The sequence below is a fragment of the Notamacropus eugenii genome, chromosome 7 (genome assembly GCF_028372415.1).
Source record: "Notamacropus eugenii isolate mMacEug1 chromosome 7, mMacEug1.pri_v2, whole genome shotgun sequence".
NCBI lineage: Eukaryota > Metazoa > Chordata > Mammalia > Diprotodontia > Macropodidae > Notamacropus > Notamacropus eugenii.
Window position 1 is genome coordinate 16,361,647 of NC_092878.1, and position 20,789 is coordinate 16,382,435.

Consider the following 20,789-nt stretch of genomic DNA (forward strand, 5'->3'; position numbering starts at 1 on the left):
AAGCAATGAACAAATTATCTTTCCAATGTTGACAAGAATTATTAGAACTTACTTAACTGTTCTTTCAATAATCAGTTCATTCTTTCTATTAACCCAAATGCTTCTGGATAATATGGAATGATATATCCATTCTGTTTTGTTTCACACATAATATCTCTTCATTTCAATACCTTTTAAATGTGAAACAGTGTCAGTTTGAATCCGCATTGAGTTTGTAACCAAAGGAAAATACTTAATATTTGGTTACTTTTTTTACAGATGCATCGGGAGTCAATGTGACTTTTGACCCACGAAAAGAATCTTCAGATGAATGTAAAGAGGATTGAAATGGAATATGTTGTCATTTTTAGCCCCAGAATGGAATGCAGTCATCCGCATGTTGCATGGTGTTCAATTACACATACTCTGTTACTCTGAGAGTTATTTACAATTTTTTTGAGTTGAATTTGAGTTGAGTGATCAGCCTCTTCATGGCAACTTTCATCTCTTTGTTCCTGAATGTGTATATAGAAGGATTTAGAACAGGGGTGATAACAAAATCAAGAATAAAAAGAAACTTATCCACTGGCATTGTGGGGAATGGCCACACATAGTTAAAGATATATGGACCAAAAAATAAGACAACCACAGTTATGTGAGCTGACAAAGTGGAGAGAGCCTTGAACAAACCATTTGAAGAGTGTTTCTGAACAGTAATCAAGATATATATGTAGGAGATAATCAACAGCAAGAAGGTGCCCATGGAAATGAAACCACTGTTAGCAGTGACCATGAACTCCAACTTGTAGGTATCTGCACAGGCCAATCTGATCAAGCGAGGAAGATCACAATAAAAACTGTCAATTTCATTAGGGCCACAGAAAGGCAAGTTCACCACAGAAGTTAATTGGGTCAATGAATGTATGAGGCCAATGACCCAAGAACACAGTATGAGAAGAATACACATTCTTGGATTCATAATGGTCAGATAGTGAAGAGGCTTACATATAGCAACATATCTGTCGAAGGCCATGGAAATTAGCAGCACCATCTCAGTTCCTCCAAAGATATGAATGAAGCATATCTGGGTGATACAATCCTGGAAAGATATGACTTTGTGTTCAAAAAAAAGGTCATAAATCATCTTAGGAACACAAACAGAAGAAAGGCACAAGTCTATGAAAGAGAGGTTAGACAATAGAAGATACATGGGAGAATGTAAATGAGGGTCAAAGATAACTGTGAACATAACGAGAAAGTTTCCCAGCACAATGGCCACATAGAACACAAAGGAGAATATCAGAAGGGAAAGTTGCATAGTCCATAAACTGGAAATCCCCAAAGAACACGAATTCATTTACCATGGAATGATTCACTTCATTCATTGCCCTGAATATGATGTTACCTGAAGAGAAAGAATTGAAAAAGAACTGTTGCAATAAAGTGTCTCAATTTAAAATTTAGTAAATTTTAGAAAAATATTATTCTTGACAATTTAGGGTGCTTTCAAATATCTTTTAGTTATTTAAAGCTTGAAAGATATATATTTTCCATGTAGTGGAGGAAAAAAATTATTTCAATGAATTCTGTATTTAGACATGAATACATCCCAAAAGAACTTCCACAATCACCCTACCTTTGAGACCTCAGAAGAGAGTTTGTCTTATAATCACTTACCCAACGTCTTATAGATTACTATCCTATCACCAGCTGAAACTGCTCTTTGTCCTAAACTGGACTCAAAGCTGCTTTCTTCTGTTTTGTTATTGGTGGATCCAATTCTTCACGACTCCATGAACCAGTCCTAGGGGTTTTCTTTGGCAAAGATGCCAGAGTAGTTTACCATTTCCTTCTTCAGTGATCCCCATTTTGCAAGTGAATGAAAGAGTCAAATAGAAATGAAGTGACTTACTCAGGATGACACAGCTAGTATCTGATGCCACGTTTTAACTCAGGTCTTCCTGACTCCACACATGGTACTCTAGCCATTGCACCACATATCTTTCTTCCTAGCTCTCCATTTTCACCACTTAGCCATGTTCTCTAGCCTAACACCAAACACTAACTAGATGAGGGAACCATAAGAGGCAGGTATTCCAATTGAAGGGTAAAGCTTCATTGCTTCATCAGGGGATATAAGAAGGGATCCTTATGTGAGAGCATCACTCATGCTGACATTGTTTGCTCTTGACATAATCATGAAACCATTAGGAAAAAGGTACCAATTCCAAGGACTCAACAGGAACCAGAATCAGGCATGTATCTTCAAAGACGATTAGTGGTTAACACTACATATGCAAGTAAGTAGGCAAATGCGTTGAAAAGGAATACAGCTGAAATACAGCTGAATACATTTGTGAAATAAACACACCTGCAGACTTTCAAACAAAACAGGAAATGAAACATTGTTAATATGAAAATAAGTAAGTTGTCAAAACATTCCTAAAGATATAGGAAGCCCCCCAATAAGGAACTTAACTGTGAAATAAATATTACTTTAGATATTCTATCCTTTTAAAAACAATCTTCCAGAACCGCGCTCTCAGAAATATGTCCAAACCAATAGTCCAGAATATCCCCATACCAGGAAATCCCATCTGGATCCAGAATGTTTGCATGTTTCTTCCAAGATGACACACAGAATACCAAGTTGAAAACAGAAATCTTTGGATATCACAATTACTTCAAAATATCCTGTATGAATATTCCTCCTAAATTCTCTTCTCCTTGTTTCTTGCTGGTAAATGTTTAGCAATTAGCTTTAAAAAATATATATGCGAGATATCCTTTGAAGTTTAACTCTTATTCCTAACATTTTCTCTGTCACTTTCCTAAGACCTGGTAATTAGAAAAACAACAAAGCTGTGGTTTTTACTGTTTCCTGATATCTAATGTGCAAAATAATTAAATGTGTAAATGCACTGAAAATTAAACAATAAGCTTTTATCAGGCTGTGCCAATTCCAACATAGCACTGCCCCTGGACCCATTAGGAATTTTTAGCAAATTAAATGGTTCTGACAAGTACCTTGATCTTTTCTCAGACTGCAGCAAATGAAGTATGTAAATGATGTTTTGTTTCATTCAATGGTAACATATTTAATTGCTTAGGAGTGATTTATAATGAATGATAAGTTATTAATAAGTTCTCTCTTACCTTTTGAACTTTTCTCCTACTATCCCCATCATGAACCACATACTTTGGTAACACTGTTTTACTCACCATTTTCAGACTTATTTGAACCCATTTGTTCAGACCGTTCTCCTTGCCTCAACCTTCTCTCCCCTACTCTTTCCAATCTAAATCCCACCTATTACTCAAAGACTAGATCAAACTCTTCACTGAAGCCTTCCTTGATAAACCCAGATCTCAGTGAATTCTCTGTCCTTTGAGTTCATATACTATGTAATATCTGAGCCACCAATTTGGTGACCAAAACAGAATATTTGAAAAGTATTTATCACAGTGCCTGGCACATAGGAAGCACTTTAATGTTTGTTTTCTTCCTTTTAAAATTATTATTGAAAACTGAAACATAGCATAAAAGACTCTGGTAAAACTGAAAACTTTATAAAAAGGAATGTTTTTTATTCCTTATGGCTGACTCTACCATAGCTTATGTTCATATACTAAGATGCAACTAAATCTCCATATGAGTTAGCAATCCAGGATAATCATTTGAAGGGACTCAGTATCACAAAAGAACATTGGTAAGGGCATTTACCTTACACATGGCAATGAACTAAATAAACCCCCTCATGTTCTGCCTAATTCACAGTGATCACAATGGAATATATTGCCCCATTTATCCTATGGAGGATCTTCTACCTTGAATCACCCCCTTGTACCAGGTTTGACTGTATCAGTGAGGGTCTGGGAACTTTAGTAGTAAATGCAGTATGACAGCATCTCATGTTTGAATGGAACCTCAGCAGCCACCCAATTCAACCCACATCAACACAAGAATCTTTTTGTCAGCATTCTGTCAAGTTTTCATGCAGTCACCAATTCAGTAATTCTAAGGATGAAGACTCCATTATCTTTTAGGGCCTCACATTCCACTTTGGGACAATTTTGTTGGGACCTTGAACAAATTTAACCCACTTCTCTTAGTTCTAATGTCTGAGACTGTTTCTACGTATAACAGCTCAACAAATATTTGAAGATGTCCATCAGGCTAGAATTTCTCTGTTCCTTCAACTGACATTCACATCAAATCATTTTAGTAACCCTAAATAGTTTGGGTGTCTTCCACTGAAGATCTCTACTTCATCTAAATCCATGCTAGAATGATACTCAAAATTGAATGTTGTATTTCAGATGTAATCTTACTGGGTGAAGGGATCATCACCATTATCATCCAGGACCCTATGTCTCTCCTAACTAAAGGGACTAACTTTTTAGGTAATCCTGTTGTGCAATGAATTCATCCTGAGCTAAAACTTTGGGATCATTTTCCCCACAGGATTTGTTGTCTAGCCACAACTTTTCCCTACTTCCTCAATTCTGATATCTTACGGTCAAATTTTGACTCCAAATATAAGATGTAGTATGTATCCCTATTTAAGTATATTTTATTAGACTATCTTTTTAGCCAATTAAGATCTTTTTACATACCATAGCTATAATGCAATGTACAAAATATCAATCTGAAAGTGTGCTCTGCAAATTTGATAATTACTGCAGAATATTTCAGCAAAAGGTCTCTCCAGAGCTAGGGTTTGGAAAACTGCATTTGAATTGCATGTCTCTCTAATATGGTGGTATGAACCTATATGGAATCAAGACTTTTCTAGGGCATTTTTAACCTTTACCATGTTCTCCTTTCAAACATGCATCTCTCAATTAGTCATGAATTGTGGGTTACTTACTCTCTTAAGTCTCTATTTTCTATTGTCATATAAGTTTCTGCCTCTGGCTTTATCTCAATGACTGCTGTTCCTCTCTGTAAATCATTTTAGGTCAGACTATGTCTACACTTTCAAATGTATTTTATCTGTTTCAATTAAACTGAACAATAAATGAGACATAAAGTGATTACTAAATGGTTATTTTACTTAACTGTCTTGTCTCTTAGGTAATGAAAAAATTATATAATCCCAGTCATAATACCTCATCCTCTCATCACTTAAACATTCTCCAGCTGGTTATAATGCCTCTCCAGTCAGGTGCTGATGTCACTGCCTTCACAACTAACTTCCTCATAAAATACATGTACATACTTTATTGAAGTCTCCTCCAAAAAATAAAATCCCTTTCCCAGGATCTCATTTTCTGCATTCTTCTTCCTCTCCTAGTTGATAATGATCTTTAGTAACTTACCTCCCATTATATTATTACCAAACTCAATTTGCATGTCATTAGGTCAATGATTCACCTTCTGGAACAATTTAAATACCAATGCCACTGTTCTTTTTCACATGCTACTGAGAAGTCTGCTGGATTTGAAGCTTCAATCAAAAATAAATTTGTCTCCAATCCAGACTAAAAGCTACATATATGCCCATCTCAAACCTATCAGGAAGCCTTAGTCAGAATAAATTCTTATAGATTATGAGAGTTTAGTGGACGTTGGGTGTTCATTCAGTTCGAGGTTTTCTGCAAGTGGTGTATGATGAAAAATAAGTACATCTTAGTTTAAATAAAATCTAGGAAAAGACCTCAGGTTCTAATTTCCTCGATGTTTGGACTGCAGTTGAAAGAGCAAGATCAACCCTTACTGTCCTCTAATCTTCACTTGCACAATGATTTACAGGAGAACACTCTAGGATGCATCTGGTAACTCATACTCATACTTGTTCCTACCAAAGTGGCCCTGAGAGCACCTGAACCATTCTAAACCTTCCTCAAAACAAAGGTACATTCTAACAATGTATTTGGAGTCACTGAGTCAAACACAGTATGTTGGCATAGACCTCTCCAATCCTTAGAGGAAAAAACTATGTTGTAGTTTCTTTCCATCAAACCAATTTTAAATTCATCTCTCCTACATACCTAACTGGAAGAACAAAGTTGATCAGCCTTCACAGATTTCTGATGCATTTTCAAAGACATGAGTAGTGCTTGGAAGAGGCCAAAAGTATTAACTACAGTTTCCACGTTGACATCAGGGCTCAGTGACTAATTGATGCATCCCTGGGCTCAACATGGCCACCATGGGAATTCTCTCTCTGAAAAAATTTATATTTTCCCAGAACTACTAAAGTTCACTTTCAAAATCTGGACCTATTCTAGACAGGTACCTCAAGGACATCACTAATAAAATAAAAACACAGCCTCCTTATGCCAAAAATGTTTATATAAACATTTTTTGTGCCAGCAAAAAAAAAAAAAAACGAACTGGAAACAATGAATTTGGGAATGACTAAATAAATTGTGCCATGTGAATATGATGGAATATTACTGTGCTCTAAGAAATTATAAATATGAAACATGTAGATAAGAATGGAAGGGCAAGAACTGATGTTCACTGAAATAAACAGAAGCAAGAAAATCATATGCACAATGATAAAAACAATTCAAAAGGAAAACAGATAAAATAATAGAAAGTAAAAGTTGCACACCTACAAAGAAAAAGCATGGCCCCAAAGAAGAGACATAAGAAGACATTCTACTCCTTTAAAGAGGGGGATGGTCACAGTAACATTGCATGCATTTTCTGAAAAAAAATTTTAGACAGATCAGTTTTGCTAATGTTTTTCCTTTTTAATTTTCTCTTTTCTATTTTATTTTTTGTTTTGAGCATAGCTCTCTGAGAGGCAAAGGGAAAGAGATATACGCAGAATTTAAGTTATATCAGTGAATCAGTGAACCTACTGTATGCCAGACACTGTGGTAACCACTAAGGATACAACAAAAGATAAAAGACAAACCTTGCTTTCAAATATCTTGTATTCTAATGAGGTACATAGTATGCAAGCAACTAAGTACAAGCAATATATAAAAAGGATACATTGGGGAAAATCTCATAGGGAAGGCATTAAAGGGAATGAGAAAAGCCTTCTTCCATAATATTGAACTGTAGCTGAGACTTGAAGAAAACCAGGGAAGCTAGAAGGCAGAGATGAGGAAATGAGTGTTCCTGGCAGGAAGTACAACCTGGGAAAATGCTCAGAATCAGGAGATGGAATGTCTTGTGCTAGCAACAGCAAGGAGGCCAACATCACTGGGGAGGTATGAAGTATAAGTAGATTGGCAATGTTAGAAGGGACTAGGTTATGTGCGAGGAAAGAATGCTTCATAAGCTCAATAGAGCATTTTTTTCTATTTTATCTTTGAGGAAATAGGAATTCCCTGGAGTTGATTGAATGAAGTGGGAAGGATGAGATATGGTGTAAGGGACATTCAGATGAAGGTATCTAAAAACCAACCTGGAACCAAAATTCAGAAAAAGAATAGATTTTGGTGTCATCTCTGTGGGGATTTTAATTGAACTAATAACATGGATAGGATCACTAAGAGATAAAGTGAGAAGCACTGAGTTTTGGGGAATAGCGAAAATTAGGAGCTGATAAATGAATAATGTAGAGGGAGACTGAGGTGGACAGGGCAGACATGTAGGAGGAGAGCCACAAGAAAGCACTGTATCATGGACATGAAGGGAGGCAATACCTAAGACGAGCTAATTGTCTGCAGTATCTTAACTGCAGTAAGATATGGACTGCAAAAAATCCAAGCAATTTTTTTTGATCCAAAAAGTGAGTTCCACTTCTCAATTTTTTCATAATACCAGAGAAATTTTTTATTGTCTACACTTGTCATCCACTGATCCCATTTTCTTTCATGTTGCAATTATTTGTGCATGTGTCTTAGCTTCTTTATTGTATCATATAAACTCCTTATGGTTATAGTCAACATTTCATATCTCTGTATCCTTCACACACCTGCCAAAATTTCTTGTATATATTCCAACATTTCGTAGAACTATGACTTCATTTGGTACTCCCATCAAAGAGGTGGAGCTTAGACCTTTTATAACACAGGAAATGGATTTTGAGGGATGTAGTGGCTGAAAATTTTACCATTCTGCAGCCAAACTGAAGACATTTGATAATATTTTTTGAATAAAATTGTTGAAACTAGTCCAACAACTATTAAAGTCATAAATCTTTTCGTATCACATTCCTGTAGTGCCCCAAATTAGGCACAATATTCTAGATGTAATCTGACTTTGACAGTGTTCAAAGGTATTATAACCTCCATTTTCTAGACATTTTAGGGGATTAGGCCTGGACTTCTAATTTCCTTAATACAGAGAATTTCTAAACTAATATGCCTCTATCAGTGCAAGACAACAAGAATATGGTTGATCCTCTTGTCCATTTCCATCCTTTCTTATCTCATATATGTTCAGTCCCTTTGTAGATATGAGCTCTCCATCACTTGAACTGATTTGTGTCTGCTGTAACAGCTACAACATAAATCATCCTGTCACACCCTTCTGAGTTCTCTCCCTATTACATAAACTTGAATGATTTAATACAACAAACACATCTGAAATTAGGTCCAAGGGACTGGAAAACAGGCTAAGTTATTTTCAGATAAATTGGAGGCTGCCCCACATGATTAAAAGAGTACATTAACAAGAACAAAGTTCTTATCTCAATTTTTCTACTTAGTACTTCTTAGACTTTGGGAGGTTTGCTCTATCTCTGGTTTCAGTTGCTTCCTACAAAGTAAGGAAACGGACTTGATGAAATAAATTACTTTTAAGCTCCAGTACTCTAGGATTCTATGAATTTTCCTCTGAAGCTTTCCTATATACTTGCTGGCAACCAGGTGATAACCATTTAATATAAATTTTGGACTTTAATAAGGGCCACAGCTTGAATTAATCAATCAGAAGAAGAGCCTGGACCTAACAGTCTCTTTGTTCTCTGAAGTAAACTCAGAGAACTCATCTTCCTATGTTAACAAGGCCACATAGGGCTGACTTAGCATTCCTTATGAGACCTTGAACCTGAGACACTCACTATGTTGAATAGTGGGACTTTTTTATTATCTTGTGGACATGTACTGTGTTATGATAGGTTAATGATAGAGAAAACACAGATGTCCTGAGTTGTAATTTCCCTGGACACTTTGTCAATTCTCTTATCTTATTGTATTTAGAACCTATCCAATTAAGAAATTTCTTTCTTGTGATATAGTTAATCACTCATGGAGACCATAAATCTGAAGGTCACAGACACCCTTGGATAGTCCTAAAACAAATTTAAGCCTGGTCATTCTTGTATTAGTCAGTCAGAAGTTTTTCTGGCTCCATGATTATGTAACTGCTAGCTTTAAGGTAATAAACTATATGCATTTAGTCTATTTGCCTTTTTTAGCCAAATTTGCAGGTCAACAGTTTTGATGCCATGACTCAGATTGGAACTAATGGACTATGATGGAACAGCTTCCCACCTTGCCAAAGCCAAAGACTTAAACATCTCAGGATTCTTTTTTCTTGAAGTCTGAAACCTTGATGGGGTGAGATAAGTTCTATTCCCAGCTTCCCAAGGACTCCCATTAGTTTGGTTGAAGTCTGAAATTTCCATTTAAGGCTAACTCAGGGGGCAGGGATCAAGTCTGTGGTCAAAGTCTCTCTATACACCCTCTGTACTGATCAATCTCCGGAAAAATTAACATAAGTATTGATAGCACTAGTGTCAGTCAACTAAAGATACCCCAAATTATGTTGGCCATGATAAGGCTCTTTTGAACTGGTCAAAGTTACTTTATCTTGAAGCCAAATTAAGTTTAAAAGCCAACAAAACATCTAGCCAGAAGTGGGAATGTTTCATCTTGGGCTTGCTGGCATGGCTGAGGGAGAACAAAAGGCAGGAGCCTCTCCCTTAAGGCTCCCAAAGCTGCTTCAGTACTAGCCAACTACTGACTAACTCCCTCTATCCCAAGGGCCCCAGCCTGTCCCCTTTTACTTCCTCAACCTTATTCCTCTGGTTCCTTCCTCCCCTTCCCTTAGACTTTGATATGAGGAGGATGGCACTGCCTAGTCTTTATCTCCTCCCTCCTTGCTTTCCTTTGCCTGCTCTAGCCCTGAGGAGGACAACTTTTTTCAGCCTCGATTGCCTCCTCCTCCTTCCCCCTCCCTGCTTTCCCTTAAGGGCTCTGGTCTTGAAGAGGATAGTTACAATACACCTACAGACTAGAGGCCTGAACCTATTCCCATGGGGCCTATTTCTTTAAGATAGTTAGTCAGAAACTTCGAGGCACCATGACTTTCCAGCCCTCCAACGACCATAGGGGTGCTCTGAGCAAAGGTTGCAGGATCCACTCCTTATTCTGTCAGGTCTTGAATCTTTGCAACCCCCTTTCCTCAGAATAAAATGGGCAATTCACAATGGGGATTTCTAACAAGTTTTTAATTGCCCCCTTCTCTGTTGTTGACTGTGAATTCTGTTTGTATTTATCCTGTTGTTAATTGTCCATTTGTCTGTCAGTGTATGTCCCTGTCCATATCATGTGTGCTGTGAATGAGTCTGCTATCTTGCAAGCAGCCAGAGACTTCTAAGGGCTGCAGCTACGGAAATAAAAAACAAAACTTTACACTTTTCCTTGTTCTTTGTCTGGACAACCTGGAATTATAATGGAAAGTTAGACGATCTTAGCTAAAATCATCTTAGTAGATTTTGTAGGCTGTGAGATTAATCATTAAAAGTTTGGAAACTAATCATTTGGAATTACTGGAAAAACAGAAACAAAACTCCTAAGACAGTGGATAGCTCCAGGAGCTCACCTTGCTAAAACATCCCCTCCCAATCCTGGTCACTTAGCATTCCCCACTCCCTCCCAGAATTAAGAGAGTATCTCAGAATGGGGATTTTTAACAGCCACAAGGGTTCATGTTAACCCCTCTCATCCCAGATCTCATCATGGAGAAGAGAGTTAGGAGAAGTGTAGGGACAGCAATTTGCAGACTGCAATGATTCTAACAGTCCTGTGCCTTTGGGCACCTTGTAGCCCACCCTTCTAGGTAAAGTTTGGAAATGTCACTTACGTCCTATACATTCTGCCCACCTTGTCCCAGCAACTGAAGCCACCCCAGGCTTAGTATATTCTGCAGCTGTGGGGGAAGGAGAGATGGATGGATCAGGCTTGTGGGAAACATTAACTAAGCTCTGTCTACAAGAATCATCACCATTGAGACATCAGCCTCTCTGTTCTTGATAAACTTCACTTCTCTGTTCTAGTTGCAAAAAATGTATTTTATCTCTGATCTGTTTTCTGATTTGTAAAATGAAAAATAATAATAGTTGTTGTTACGGGATCAAAATGATAAAATGACTGCAAAATGCTTAACATAATGACTAGCTTGTGTTACATACAATATTATTCTTATATCTCTCTAATGAAATTGTTAACTTAGAAGTGGCTTTAATTACCAAAAGTAATAAGATGAATAATTTCTAAATGTGATAATCTGGAAATATAATTGACTTCATATGACATATACCGTTGTGTTAAAACTGTATTTCTAAGATTGCATTTCTGAATTTCTTCAAGATTGTGAAATTTGAGAGACCATTGTGAGGTAGAAATGTTGTCAAAACAATTTTATTTTGGATCTTCTTGCATATGAATTGGGCTTCTTAAAGGATATGATGAAATTAGATGATTTTACATTTACTATGTTAGCAGATTTTCCCATTTGAAATCTTGGCTGTTATGAAAATATATGGTGCTTTAATTTAAGTCATGTCAGTCAATCAATCAACTGACTGCACACCAGATACTGGGCTAACCACTAAGGATACAAGAAAAGATAAAGGAAAATCCCTGCTTTCAAATATCTTGTGTGATAATGAGGAAGATAGTGCACAACTATGCACAAACAAAATATAAAGAGGACAAATTGGGGGAAATGTCATAGGGAAGACATTAAGTGGAATCAAAAAAGACTTCATGCATAAGGTGAGACATGAAGAAAACCAGGGAAAATGCTCAGAATCAGAAGATGGAATGTTTTGTGCAAAGATCAGTAAGGAGACCAATGACACTGGGGAGGTATGAAATATAAGTAGATTGGAAAGGTAGGAAGGGACTAGGTTACAGGTGGGGGAAGAATGTTTCATAAGCACAATAGAGCATTTTTTATTTGATCCTGGAGGCAATAGGGGTCCACTGGAGTTGATTGAGCGAAGTGGGAAGGATAGGATATGGTCAGTCTTGCACATTAAGAAGAGAAGTTTGACAACTGAGTGGAAAATGCACTAGACTGGAGACATAATAAAAACAGGAGCATTACAATAGTTCAGCAATAAGCTGATGAGTGCCTCTACCAGGGTGATGACTATCTCAGAAGAGAGAGAATGGGGGTGGCTTATGAGATGTTTCAGAAGTAGAAATAACAAGACTTAGCCATCAGCTGGCTATGAAAAGTGAGAGAGCATAAGGATTTGAGGATGACACCTAGGTTGCAAACCTCGTCAACTAGGAAAAAAGCAATAAAAATTTATTTTAGAAAAGAAATATGGTCTCTATAACACATAAAGAATGACATACACCCTACCTTTTACCCCACATTTGGCATAACATCTAAAGCATCTTGTTTAGGTTTCCATTAAAAAAATGGGAAAAAAATAGATGTGCATTGGTTGGGAAATGGCTGACCAAATTATTACATATGAATAGGATAGAACATTATTGTGCTATAATAAGCAATGAACTTGAGGAATTGAGTGAAACAACGATGTAAATGGAATAAAGCAGAACGCTGGAAAGAAGCAGAAAAAGTAGAATAATATACATATTGACTAAAATAATATAATATAAAAGAGTAGCAAATAATGCCAAGCATTGAGTAGTTATAAAAATTAGCTCAAGTCCCAGAGAAGAAATAAGGATATACACCTCTCTCTTTTGGATCATGTGGGAATGGGAGAAATGAGTAAGGAATGTGAGAGAGAGAGAGAGAGAGAGAGAGAGAGAGCACTCTAATTGGATGACAGCTAAGTGGGAACTCAGTTACTCCATTATGTTATCACAAATTGGAAAAAAAATGGAAAATACTCATCAAAAACACCCTCTCAGCCTCCTTGAAGGAATCCATTCAACCCAAATTATTCTGTACACACTCTTTCTCAAACATTAACCTTATGTAGAATTCCTAATAATTACATATTAGAAAAAGATTCTGAAGGGGCATAAAAATGAGAAGTAATCCTAATTCATCCCACAAAATTTTTTATACTCCCATGACAATGGACTTTAACAGACAGATGCTGTAAAATAAATGAAGAACTCATTCAATTTCTGTTACAATGATTTGGGTGCATGTCTGTTCGGAAATAAGACATTAATTAGGTATGCTGTTCAAGGAAAGTCGAACTGGGGTGCTCCTAGAGCCATAGAATTTAGAATTAGAAGAGACTTTGATGATACTTAACTGACAAGTAACCCTAAACATCTCACCTAGGTCATGAGAAGTGGAAATAGGGAGTAAATGTATGATTTTATTGGTATAGGGAAGTCCATGTGAAGAAACCCTCCACCAGTGTTGATCAGTTCTTTTTCTGCTAATTGGAATCCTTCTTTAACCTGTGTGAGTTATGAGACACCTGCAATTAAGTGGGGAAAAAAGATAAAAGACAAGATGAAAGACAATTAGATAATAAATGATTTTGCTGAGGGATATTGAACTCTGGTAAGTGTATATGTGGTCATTTGGTGGCACTCTGATTTTCACATTTTGAAATTGAAATTGCATAATCTTTCATTGTGATCCATTGAGTCAAAATATGTATTTAAAAATCAAACATATACATATACATATATATATATATTAATGGGACAGTTGATATCAAAATTTTTTCAACTGCAACAACCAGCCTTTTTTCTTTTGATATGAATCCTCCAAAAACTGAAATTTTCATTATATAGAAGTACACAAAACTGTTTTCAAAATAGAATGACATAATTTGTTCATGAATACCAAGACTCCCACAATCATTTAAACTATTTTAAAAATAAAACCTGTTTCCTGAAATCCAGTCCTTTCTTATCCAATGTCTATGGAGCAGCTCTACCTAGACCTGCAACTCAAACTGCACATAACCAAAAAGGATCTCATATTCCACCCGTGTCCCTGCAAGTCCATACTCTAAGCTACTTGAGAGATCTGGGCTGAGTTTATTTGGTTTTTCTTTTTCATTTTGTGTGAGGATGGCATTTATGTTTGTTTGAGTTTTTTTTGTTTTTGCCTTTCATTGTATACCTAGGATTTAGCACAGTGATCAGCAGAGAGTAGGAACTTAATAAATACAAGTGAACTGAGAGACTTCCTACAAACTTTTCCACTTGCATAAATGAAATCCTCATTCTTCTGATCACCTAAGTTTGCAACCATGGAGTTGTCTTGGATATTTCCCTCTCTTTCAACGTGATAGAGTCATAATAGAGCTGCCCCCAGTCCCAATATTACCGACCTAGCCACCTGCCAATGGCCTAACTTCTTCATATATGCCTCACTACTCATTAGAACAATAGGTGTGTTCCTGAACTCATAGGTCTCACAGAAACAGCAGGCATGTCTATATGATGGGATACAAACCACTGACTCCAGACTCATTCCCACAGAAACAGATGTGTTCTTGTACTCAACCACAATTACATCATTCATTTAATCCAAGACAGATCCACAGTACCTAATAATCCATCTTGACTAGACAAGACCACCATAGCTAGCCAGTCAGAAGACAGCACCACCAGGATGGAGAGAACAGGATGCTTGGCCACCAAACCATAGAAGGGACTCATTTTAGGATAGTGTCTGCTCAATATTAGTAAATGACTGACCTAGGATGAACTTAGAGAGGTTGATTATAATATCATTACCAAGTATACATACCTCCCCCAGTTGCATGCATTATGAGCAATGCCATGCATAGCTCCACCGAGACAGGAACTACTCCATTATCTAACCCTTTAAGAAATTCCTCCTGTCTGTTAAGTTTAATCATATTCCTATATTCTATGTAAACTTTACTTGTGCAATCAGAATTATATTCTCTATAAAATAGTTTGTCTTGCCTTAATGAAATTGTTAAGTTCCTCTAAAGAACTTAGCCATTTTTCTGAGTATGAAACCTCAAAAGTGTAATAAATCTTTCCAACTGGCTTGCTGCTAATCTGAGTCTTTGAAATTCCTTAGGAATGTCCCTCTGCAACTCTACTTGAAAATCGTCAATCCTTCATATAAAATAAATTGCTAGGTTTGGTCAATACTATCTTCATAAACTCTCCTGTATCTATTTCCATTTCTACATTCAGTACAATCTCTTTTCTAGTTCAAGTCTTCATCACCTCTTTCATATTCTACATTAGTAGTTTCTTAATTGGACTTTCTTCCTCCAAACTCTCTCTCCTTAAATCCAAAGTTCTTACCATTATCAAATTGATATATTTTTTTTAATTCACTACTCACCATGTCACTACCTCAATAAAATAATAACAATAAATATAGATAGATAAAAGATTGGATGAACAGATGACTAAAATGTAGATAGATACAGCTAGACAGAGAAATGAATGAATGAAAATACTCTGTTGTCTTCAGATAAAATATAAACTACCCAAACTGACATTTAGAGTCTCTACATTCTAGCTTTCTCTGATTTTCCTAACATATCATGTTATTCTCCTTGGCTAACAATTTCAGTCAATTTCCCCCATTGGTACCACAGATACACAGTATTCGATCTCCTACCCTTATATCTTTGCACCAGTGGTACCCCCTGTCTAAAATGAAATTCTTTCTCACATCATCCTCATGTAATCTTTAGCTAGCTAAATAATATATTTAGGCACAACTTCCCAAAATTAAATAAATGCATCCTTGATTGTCTGCCATTAATTTAGCAACCTCTGCCCCTTTAAATTGCTTTGTATGTATTTGCATTTACTTACTGTTGCACAAACTGTATTTCCTCCTCCTCTCAAAGAATATAAGCTTCTTAAGGGCAGCTCTAGGACTAGTATTAGGAATCTATCATCAATTGATAGAGTTGTGATCTAAGTGTCAATAGTGTCACTTAGTATCACTCTAGGCATTCTATATTTGTATCTCTTTGCATTTTCCCCAGAACTACAAGGAAAAAAACACTCTGAAAGTGTAGTCCAGAGACCAAAAGATGTAGAATATCAGTATGGGGTTAAGTTTTGGAGAGGAGAACCAGGTAGTGTGGCAGAGATAAAACCAGAGAGGACATTAGGTTCCAAACACTACAAAAACTCATTATGCAACATTTGGGGGTAGAAAACCAAAGCAAGAACACTCTTACCTCTTGCTAGTTGTATAATTGTAGGCACCATCTTTTACCTCATGGTCACACTTTATTTATGAACCCTTTCATTTTACTTCCTATTTTCATTGGTCCTGATAGCACCGATACTCACAGTGTAATAGAGAAATCCTTCATGAGCGTCTGGGCCCTTGGGAACACCCTTTAAAATCATTCATCTTCTAAATTCACCCCAGGCATGAAAGCCATCTAGCTTGACCACGAAATTGTGAGAATCATCACTGATGAAAAAGTAAGAGATCTATAGAATAGTTTCTTTCCAACTTTATTCGCATCCAATTAATCTTTTTTTGATAGTGCCAGAGACAACAATGGGAAATGGAGGTGAAAGATGACACAATTATGTAGGATAAAAGGCCAAACCATGAGAAACTATGAAATGGAAGTCTGTCTTTTATGTTCCTACTCCTTTAAATGATTGCTTCTGCACACACACACACACGCACACACACACGCACACACACACACACCCTCAACTCCAACCATAATATATATTTATTGTGTTGTCTGACAACTCAGGCCACCTATTAAAATAATCCAGCTAAATCTTCCCTGCTCAGGTACAATCACATTTTGAGGAGTGGCTTGGTAGAGAGCAAAGAACACTGTCTTTGGAGTCAGGAGCTTTGTATTTCTCTTCTGGTTTTGCTGCTTAATAGTTATATATTTGTCCTTGAACTACGCACTTCAAATTTCTGATTCCTGGTATGCTCATCTATAAGGTGAAAGGGTCAGAATAGATGATCTATAGCATGCCTTCTAGCTTTATATATGCAGCCTAATGACTTTTGATTCTTTGACATTTTTCAAACTTCTCCTCAAAAAATATCGCAAATATGTTGTGCTTCATCCCCACTGCTCCATTTTCTGATAGAAAATCTTTTTAAAAATTATTACTCTTGGGATGGTTTAGCCCAAAGTGTTTGCTTTCCTGACTTTATTTGCTTTGAGAGGTGGGTCGAAGTAGATGATCTCTGATAGAACTCAAACCAGTGTTTGGGGAGGAGGAATAGAGAGAGAGAGACCTGGACTCTACTAGATATCTGATAGGAAGGCCACTCTTAGTGCACAGTAGAGTAAGGAAAGCAATAAAGAGTCTCTCTTGTGTACTGTGTGCCCTGTTGAAGACCTTTATGTCACATTACTGTCTTTCATTCAAAATAATAACTCACACAATCCTCCCCACATTGGGGAAGGTTGCACTGGGGGATGGCAACACATCCCTGAGACATCCAAGTCTATATGTCATTGTGATAGTTGGTGACACCCAGAACCAAGTTTAGAAAAGACAGAATATTGGGCAAAATGAACAAGACAAAATATAGTAAGAAAAAATGTGAGATCTTGCACTGAAGTTTAAAAAAGCAATTGCACAAGAAAAAGCACTAGGAAAATATAGTACAGAAGTTGACAAAAAGTAGTTAAGTACTTAAAATATTTACAAATTCAAAGTAAGTCAAATGTTTAGCATATCTGTCAAAAAACTAGAGCAAAACTTGGGTCTACTGATAGAATAATAGTTAACAGAACAGAGTAATAGTCTTAATTTTGCAAGTTCTAATAGCATCTCACACTTTTTGTTCCAATCTTGGCATAGTTTTTCAAGAGACATATCAACAAATAATCACTTTCACAGGAGACTAAACAGCATTCTGGAAACTCTGTTATAAAAAGAACAATTGAAGACATTTCAGTTTTGTTTTTTTTTTAATGAGAGGAAAGACTTGAGGCAGAAATGAAGACTGCCTTTGATCAACTGGAGGAATGGCCTGTGCAGAAGAAATTTGACTTAATCTGTTTAGATCCAACATGTAATTGGAATCAATTGGCACAACCTAGAGGAAGTTATGGGGAGGCAAATTTCAATGCAATATAATCATGAACTTTGTAATAGTTAGAGTGATACAAATACCATTTTGATGCCTTCTAAAGAAGTTGCCTACTCATCCTGGGAAGTGTACAATGTCAGGACAATTTATATAGTTGATTTCATAGTATAATATCAGGCTCTATCAATGAATAATCTAAATAATCAATGCTTCCCTAATACTTGGTTAAAAAAACACAAAAATCTAATTATAAGATACATGCCATGGAAATGTCATTTTTCTAACTGAGACAATATTTAAACTCACATACACACAACACAAATAAACTAGAAAAAGAAATCAATTATTCATTCTTATTGTAGATTTAATCTCAGTATTATGGGATAAACACAAATGCAAAAGTGCAATATTTGCATTTGATCATATGTTGTCACATATTTTGGTCACAATATCTGGCAAAAAAGAATGATCCTTCCATAAAGAAATTAGTTGTGTAGATTAAAAGAATGTCTGTTCCAAGCACAACTCCAAGCAGAATTGGTAGATGAGGACAATTTGTTCCAACAGTCAGGAAGGAAAATGAAGCACATGCTGGAGAGTACTTAGAGCCTGAAGAGACATTGAAGATGCAAACATTATCCAATGCATCCCAGTGCATTTGTCAGTTATGTTGACTTTTATACCATCACTGGACTCTGAAATTGACTCTGAAAGAGAGGCTGACAACTTTGCTTCATTTAAATCCAATTCGTAGCAAATGAAGAGATCACCCCATGATGTCATTGTTCCTCTTTGGAAACAAGGAACAAATTCACATTCAGAGAAAGAAGTATGAAATTGGAACACAAAAGGAAGCAGACTATTTTCTTTTGTTATGTTTTGGTTTGGTTTGGTTTTTCTCATAGTTTATCTCATTCATTTTAATTTTTCTGTGTAACATGATTGAAGTGAAAATGTGTTTAATAAGAATGTATGTGCAAAATTCGTATAAGATTGCAAGCTGTCTCACAGAGCGAGGGTAGAGGGAGGAGAAGAAAATTTAAGACATATGAAAGTGCTTATTGAAAACAGAAAACAATTAAGTTAATGAAATTTTTTAAAAATTATTTCAAATTAAAAAATCTTATATAAGGGGAAAAAATACAAAGGACAAACAAAAATAAGTATGGAGTAAAATTGGGCAAACCCTGGAATCATGAAATCATCAACCAAGAAGCAACTGTAGAGATGATATAGGGATTACTAGGCAGGAAAATATGTCAAGAACGTCTTAATCCGTACAAAGTTTTTGTTAAGCTCTCTTCTAACAATGCAAATTAGGAACTTCATGTAACATTTGAGATTAGCAATTACTCTTCAATTAATAATCTTATAACATTTCAAGGATAACATGTTTTGAGTCAAACCAATATGTGTCTAAGAAGGATTTGAATTAAGGTCTTCATGACAGAGGCCACCTCTCTAGACCCAATACCATTTTCCAACTCATGTAAGATTATGTATATATTTAATTTAATGAGTTCTGATAAGGTATACAGAGAGAGCTTTTCTCACAGAATTTTCTGATAAAAATAGAAGGTCCTATTGCATCCTCTGTAGTTGACAAGATAGTCCTACACCTGATAGAAAGATAATTGGAATCCTGTGAATTAATCAAGAGAGTCAATCTATGAATTTGTATATAAACTTATAAGTAGAAGAACATGATTTACTTTCCGTTTTCACAGTATATTTCCTCTTACAGATTTGAATATAATTTTAGGAATTATACAAAGGTACATCTTAAAATCTGAACCAAAATAAATCTTTCTAACCAAAGAAAACAAACAACACTTTATTTTTTCCTTCTTTTTTAACAGATGCAGCAGCAGTCTATGTGCCTTTTGACACATGGCAAGAGCCTTCAGATGAAAATGAACAACATTAAAATGGAATAAGGTGTCATCGTTAGTTCCAGATTGGAATTCAGTCATCCACATCTTAAACAGTGGGCCATTTAACACACTCATTACACTTAGAGTTATTTACAAATTTTTCCTGGAACTTCCTAGTTGACTGAACAGCCTCTTCATGGCAACTTTCATCTCTTTCTTCCTGAATGTGTATATAGAAGGATTCAGGACAGGGGTGATAACAAAATAAAAAATAAAAAGGAATTTATCTACAGGAATTGTGGGAAATGGCCACACATAGACAAAGATACATGGACAAAAAAACAAGACTACCACAGAGATGTGAGCTGGCAAAACCATTTGAAGAGTGTTTCTGAACAGTGACCAGATATAGATAGAGAGATAGATAGATAGATAGATAGATAGATAGATAGATAGATAGATAGATGATAGATAGATAGATATAGATATAGATACAGATACAGATATAGATATGTAGGAGATGATCAACAGGAATAAAGTGCCCATGAGATACTATATGGAGTACCTAGTTGAAAACATGGATTTCTGGATATCATGCATACTTCATAATATCCTGTATGGATATTCCTACTTAACTGTGTTCTTCTTTGTTGCTGGTAAATATTTAACAGTTACCTTTCAAAAAAAAAATGAGTGCAGGATATCGCTTGAAATTTAACTCTCATTATTAACAATTTCTCCAAAATTTTCTTAATATGTCAATAAACAAAGCAATAATTAAGGCCCTGATCTGTAACGTTTCCTGA

General features: G+C 36.0%; 1 pseudogene; it reads right to left on the bottom strand.

The window, feature by feature from the left end:
- Nucleotides 1–424: 424 nt before the first annotated feature.
- On the bottom strand, nt 425–1,364 carry LOC140514623 (olfactory receptor 4F6-like; annotated as a pseudogene).
- Between the last annotated feature and the right edge of the window lie 19,425 nt (nt 1,365–20,789).